We start from the raw sequence: 6,971 nt of genomic DNA, 5'->3' as shown, positions 1-6,971 counted from the left end.
GAGTTCACATTTCGATTTGAAAATTTTGGGTAAAACAAGAAAGCTTCTGGGTGTGGAATTTGAATATGAGAACAATAGTGTTTTAATTCATCAGCAATTATATATAGAGGACATAGTTGATCGATTTAAGTCTTTTAAAATACAAATTAATTCCCTTCCAATAGTTAAAGGTGTGAAATACTCAAAGTCTCAAAGTTCCAGTACACAAGAAGAAACGACTGAAATGATGAATTATCCTTTTAGAAATGTTTTGGGATGGCTCTCGTTTCTTTGCAATCGTACTCGTCCGGATATAGCTTATGCTGTTAATATATATTCTCAGTTCCAAAGCAATCCTGGTAAGTTTCACTGGGAAGGATTACTTAAACTTTTAGGGTACGTTTCCAATACCAGACAGCACAATCTTAAACTGGTATGCAAGGAACTGAAGCTCAATATATATTCAGATTCTGATTTTGCTTCAAGCAGGGATGATATGGCGTCTATTGGTGGACAAATAGCTTTGTTGGGAGAATCACCTGTATCTTGGCGTACATTTAAAGAAAGGGGAGTGAGTTTGTCTACTATGGAGGCTGAATTTATCTCCACGACTGAATCAGCAAAAGAATTAGTTTGGTTTAAAAATATTTTGGATGAATGCATTCAGTTTAAAATTGCAAGTAACTATGTTTCGAGGCCAATATTATTTGCTGATAACATGGCTGCTATATGTTTTACAAAATCACCCATTGAAAACTCGAGGACAAAACATATAGATGTGAAACTATTTTTCATTCGTGATCTATTGAACAGGGAAATTTTTGATTTAAAATATGTTCCAAGTAAAGATAATCTGGCTGATCCCATGACAAAACCGCTGACTAAGCATAACCTGATAAGATTTTGTGGAACAATTTTCTTGTGAAGTTTGTTTTTGTGTGTATTTAAATTAAGAGTTTTGTTGAAATTTGAAAATATGTTATAAGTCATATATGATGGATATTAGGTAAATGTAAAAGTGTATAGTGTAGAATGTTGTATGAGTGACCAGGGCCCTGGGTAAAAGTATTGAGTGTATGATCATACATATGTCTTTGTATTGTTTTGTAACATGTTGGACTTTCTTGCTATGGTAAATTTTTGAATAATGGGATAAGATGTTCCCAAAGGAAAATTTTCTTAAAACTTTCTGAATGAAATTGTGATATTTATTTATTCTTGTTTTGAATTTTGTAAAGATACTGGCGTTCAGTTTTTATTTCAGGTCGGAGATGATGATGTGGGGGGCATTTGTTGGAAAATATAGCTTATTTTAAACCTTTTACTGCATCATCTCTCCTCCTTGAAATGTTTATTTAGTTTAGTTCTTAATTTGATGTAATATAGTAGGTACTTCTACTTATTTTTTTGCTGCCACTGTTTGCATTGAGAACGGACTGTTTCAACCTAATTGAGATGCAAAAACGAAACGTTATGTTACATCATCTGAAAAGTCGATTCGTGCCGATAGCTGATTGGTTGCCGTGAGATGACGTCATTCCTACTTCTGCTATAAGTATCTCGCGTCGCTCTGGCTCAACCTTTCTAGTTCTCCTCCTTCTAGTTCCTGCTTTCCTGGCACTTGAGTGAGCGGTTTCCAGCCCCTTCAGAAGGATGCATGCAGTCCGGTGAATAAAGTGCCTTGGTTCCGGTTTGCGGGATGGCTGTTCCTGAATAAAGTTCCTTGGTGCCTGTCCGCGGGATGATTGTTTCGGAATGAGCTCCTTGGTTCACATCCATAAGATGATTGTTCCAGAATAAAGTTCCTTGGTTCCAGTGGCTACAATATGAGTGACTGCTGTGGGCGGCATCCATGTTCTTCAATAAAGGCGGCATTTAAAACACGTGAGCGGCGATTCCTCGTGCAAACGGAGTTAGGCCGGTTTTAAGTGTTTTCAAGAACTTGATTTAAATTTCAGGTGTTTTTCTCGACCATTGATTATGGACTTATTGAATGTGTAGCCAGCTTCATTTTTAGGCCGCATAATTACTGTTTAGGACATTTTGTTTGTATTGAATGCCAGTGTTTTGGAGACCAGGTAAAAATATTATTTGATGAATGATGGTTATATTATATTTTTACTAAGACTCTGATATTGTTGAAATTTATTTTCTGTGTTTTTATTCTTTATTATATTGTTAATAAATTGGTTAAGTTCAAAATCTTTTATTGTCTTCAATGTCTGCACAACGTGATATCTCAGGGAGTTTTTATTGCTACTACTGCTAAATGTTTAATTTCTTTAATCTTTAAACTTTGCTTTAGCATCAATCTGCTCGAATATCAGCGCAAGGACAAAATTGTGTATTTTGATGAAAAGTGGATTTACTTCAACAACACAGGCCAAAAAGTGCTGTTTGGCTAACAAAAAGATCATGCTTTGTATCTGGTGAGATTGCTGTAGTATTATCCACAAAGAGTATCTGAAGAAAAGTAAAACCCTCGACAGTAAGGTGTACAGCGATATGCTAATCCGTGTTGACGCTGATATTTAAGAAAAACGCCGAACTGAGTTCCGGCGCAAAAATGTAATGTTCCATCTAGATAATTCAAGACCACATGTGTCTGCATTCACGGTCTGGATTGTGTACAGATTCGAATAAGATCTTTTGCCACACCGACCTACCTTTTTTCACACCTGCAGCTACATCTTGCTGATGCTATCTTCCATTCTGCACATGACGTTCTAAATGAGGTTGATCCATGTTTGGACTCGCGGCCACCAAGTTTCTGGACTGCCAAACTTTGAGAAACTACCAAAACGTTGGCAGAACATCATCCGCACTAAAGATACTGCTTTCATGTTTTCTCTAACTTTATTAAGAACGTTTTTTGGCGTGAAACGTTTCGTTACAACCAGATAACTGATTGAGCCAGTAGAACACAGTACAGTTATTTGAGTACCTACTAGACAGGACAGTTTTTCGTTGGACGCTATGGCACGAAAGGCTGCGAGTAACAATATTTTATAATTTACAATTAAAAAATCAATAAATGTTTATTCTAAATCACACAAATGTAAGCTGAACCAAATTTAAATAATTGACTGGCAGGTCTTGGCAAATGAAAGACTTAAGTAGATAAAATAATTTTATTATTCGAACGTATACAAAACAGTTACATATCATTAACAAGCTAAACTCATATTTTAGAGGGGAATAAACATTTTTCTTATTAACGTTAAATGCTACTACTACAAATTATTAAATATACCAAGTTTACTCATTTAGACTGCTATGGTATATATAATTATTAAGAGCTTCCAGATTTGTTACATTTACACTAATCGGATTTGCATTACCCCTTGCAAACACATTGCTGATATCCCTATCTCCAGAAAGAGATGATTTTTCTAACATATTCTCGAAATGATCCAGATCTGAAGCATCACCAAACAAAATAAATTGTTCTTAGCAAATTATGAATTGATTTCTGGTATACATTTATTGCACTTATATACCAGAAATCAGTTTCAGATCTTCCTCATTTTGTTTCTAAGTGATTAAACTCTTCATTCTGAACCTCTAATGTCACCATTAATAAATTTCATGGATCACTTCCTGCGCTGTCAGCGTTTGGTACTTGTAGTTTCGTTGCGTCACCAGGTTTACCAAAAGGAAATTTAAGATTTGAAACATTCAACATTTTCTTTGCCTGTGATTTTAAAGCTTCTTTAGCACTCATTCTATGTTTCCTTACTTGTTCTTGCCTGTTTAAAATATTTGCCTGGATTAAAGGGACTGCTGCTTCGTACTTTTATAAGTTTCAAAATTAACTTCAGTTGGAGGGTCATTTTGCAAACAGGTCATTATTGTTCACATTAAAATCATCTTCTATCTCGCTAATGTTGTTTACGGAAAAGCTATTAACTGCCTCTATTAAAGCCTGAAGCTCTTCTTCGATTCTAAGATTTTCTATAAATTCATTCGGGAAAGAAGACGTTTTCAAGCCTACTTTTACAGGCATCCCAAAAATTGTTTCTTAAGGAGTACACTTCATGTCTTCATGAAATGCTCTATTTTTCATTCACTTCCAAAAAGCGTAACCATTCGGACCACCTATTACTTTGATTGCTTTCTGGCCAAAAATTGAGTATATTGCTGCGTACGTACGGTTTGATAATGGAATGAATGCACACAGAACTGATGGTAGCTCTTTCCCAAAAGTACTCGTACAGCTCATCTCAGTATGATAGAGCACAGTGAGTAGTTACCACTTCAAACGATTAAGAACGTTGAACAAAACGCAATGCAAAGTGAATCAAGCTAAAGAGGAGATCTCTCAATCTCGAAAGGAGATCCCTCTACTCCGCCAATTTATTGAGATAGACACTTACCTCAATTTTAAATAGACTTGCCCTCGTAATCTTATTTTTTCAGCCCAGTCTCGCTCGCTTCAAATTTTTGTGTTACATTATGCAAAATTCGATCAGTAAAGTCGCTGAACACTGATAGTTCTGACATGGGTTTTATTCCAGGTGAAGGGCTGGCTGTATGGATGTTTTCATGGTTCACCATGTGAAACGTGTATATGAGCCGGTTCCCCTTTGAAAGCCCTCCAGGGAGGATCTTTTGTGTAAGCAGACAGCACTCGTTTGCCTTGCCATGATTGAATAAACCAAACCAACTAATGTTACAACTAGAGAAAATCAATGCATGATTAAAATAATAATTTCAATAAATAACATATAAATAATCAAATACTAAATCAATAAATGAATGCAGGAATTAAAAAATTTATATACGCATAGGATTATGGCCTTAGTATACTATTTACATTATATACACTATGGGGTCTATGGCCAAAGTAAGGGGCTAGCCTGTCGTAATGAATGACTTTACGCTTAAAATTTGATGACTTACAGATCCGAACTGCGATGTCCTTCAGCTTGTTTAGGACTATGTAAAGACCATCCCAGGGTGACTGTAGTTTAAGAGAAAGTTATTTCAGTCGAGTCAGATGCCATAACCACACTTTGTCACCTTCGTTGAATCGATGTCCTGTAACTCTTGTTTTATATCGAGTCTTCATCTTCTGTGTCGCCAAATTGACTTGTGCAAAATTGTGCATCACTTCAAGCCGTGACAGGAGGTCTTGAATGTACTCCTTGGGCAATGAATGTACACCTAGAGAGTTACCAAATAAGAGATCACATGGCAGACGAAGGTAATGACTGAAGAGTATTTGCAATGGGGGATAGCAGGTAGTCTTACGGATGGCATTGCAATATGCCAGTAAGAACGTAAGTAACTTCTGATCTCAGTCCTGTTGGTTTCTGGAAACCGTCAACGAGAGGTTATTAAGAATGATTCTATTAAACCTTTTTACGTTGGCATCTGACTGCGGATGTAAAGGTGCATTTTTGATTTTATCTATGCCGAGTAGCTTGCAGAGTTGTTTAATTACAGCCGAGATAAAATTCCTTTCTTGATCAGAATGTAACTAACTGAACAGGCACTCCAAACTTGAAAAATCCAATCCTGTAGCAATACGTGTGATATATTATCCGCTGTGTCATTACACGGTATGTTAGTACCTGGAAAATCTCTTAATCAGGAATAGGATACGCTTCAGGCTGCTTTGTAAAATAATCAATGGCAAAAAGGATGTATTTGTTGCAATCAGTAGTTTATGGCAGATTTCCCAGGATGTGAAAGGCAAATATGCTCAAAGGAGCTTCTTACACTGTAGCATTGCAGCTTCCCTCGACGGCATTTTTTGGTTCCTTCCAATTTCCACTATCATCGCAAGATTTAAATATCGATGAAAATGTTCGCACGGAAAGGAAGATCCTGTATAAAAAAAGCTAGCTGCATATAAAAAGATGATAGAGAAAGTAAAATACCAGAGTAAAATGTGTCTCTTTGGTTGAGAGTGCAAAATATTATGGAGGATTTCTTCGTGCGGCTAGTGGTAAAATACATGTCTCGGAAATGATTATGAGAGAAAAGGGTAATACTGATGTGAACAATTTTGAAGTTATAAAGAGTTATTTTAATAGCAACTTTGACTGTGGCTCTGTTTGAAGATGATTTTGTGGGTATGGATTTGTTGCAGGATAGTGGATTCGCTTCAGATGATCTGACGTTTAGTTTGGCGGAAATTAGCAACGTGGTTAAGAAATTACTTATTTGTAGTGCGCAGGAACCGAATGGGATCTTAGCCACTATGGTAAAAGTTTTATTTTGCAAATATTCTGATTTTTTTTGTGTTATTATGTAACAAATGCCTTGATTTCTATTATTTTCTTAAAGTGTCTTAAAGTTTCTAGAGCAGGGTTGGCCAAACTTCATGTAGGTAAGAGCCGCACGTTTGAATTCAGGAATGTTCGACAGCCGCATCTAGATTTTCTAAAAGCCACAAGTTCACATTTATATCATTATAGAAGTAGTGGAGGAGGTTTTAAATACTAGAAGGAAATCCCTGATAATTTTGTAAAAAGAGTCTAAACTAATTAATTACTTCCTTTTGGACCCTGAATAGTTTTAGTTTACCATATTTCATACATATATTTTATATGCATGAGCCGCCGCACAAATTGCCTACGAGAATCGTATCAGTCTCGCGAGCCGCACTTTGGCCACCCCTGTTCTAGAGTTTTGTTTATTCGAAAGTTTGGTAGGGTGAGCAGACCTATATGTTTGTTAAGCTTTTGTGTAAAAGTTTTGGATAAGTTACTTACAATGTACTACATTTTATGAAAGAATGCTTTTGCATCTACGAAAAAATACGGGTTGACTCCAAGCCGCTCCACAGAAAATGCTCTTTATAATCATGTCAATATTATTAGTTCACAAAAATCTGAATTCTACCTGGCTGTGGTCTTCAATGCCTCGGGAGCCTTTGATTCAATTATATAGACAACTTTGCTTTCCACTCTTACAGATTTTAGGATACCCAAAATATTTATAGACTCTTTTTTAGTTCTTTTAACTAAAGGAGTGTATGTACA

Source organism: Stegodyphus dumicola, chromosome 9 (genome assembly GCF_044657685.1).
Source record: "Stegodyphus dumicola isolate Sdum_Otavi_A_Nest chromosome 9, ASM4465768v1".
In the NCBI taxonomy this organism is placed as follows: domain Eukaryota; kingdom Metazoa; phylum Arthropoda; class Arachnida; order Araneae; family Eresidae; genus Stegodyphus; species Stegodyphus dumicola.
Note: the sequence above shows the minus strand (reverse complement) of the source record.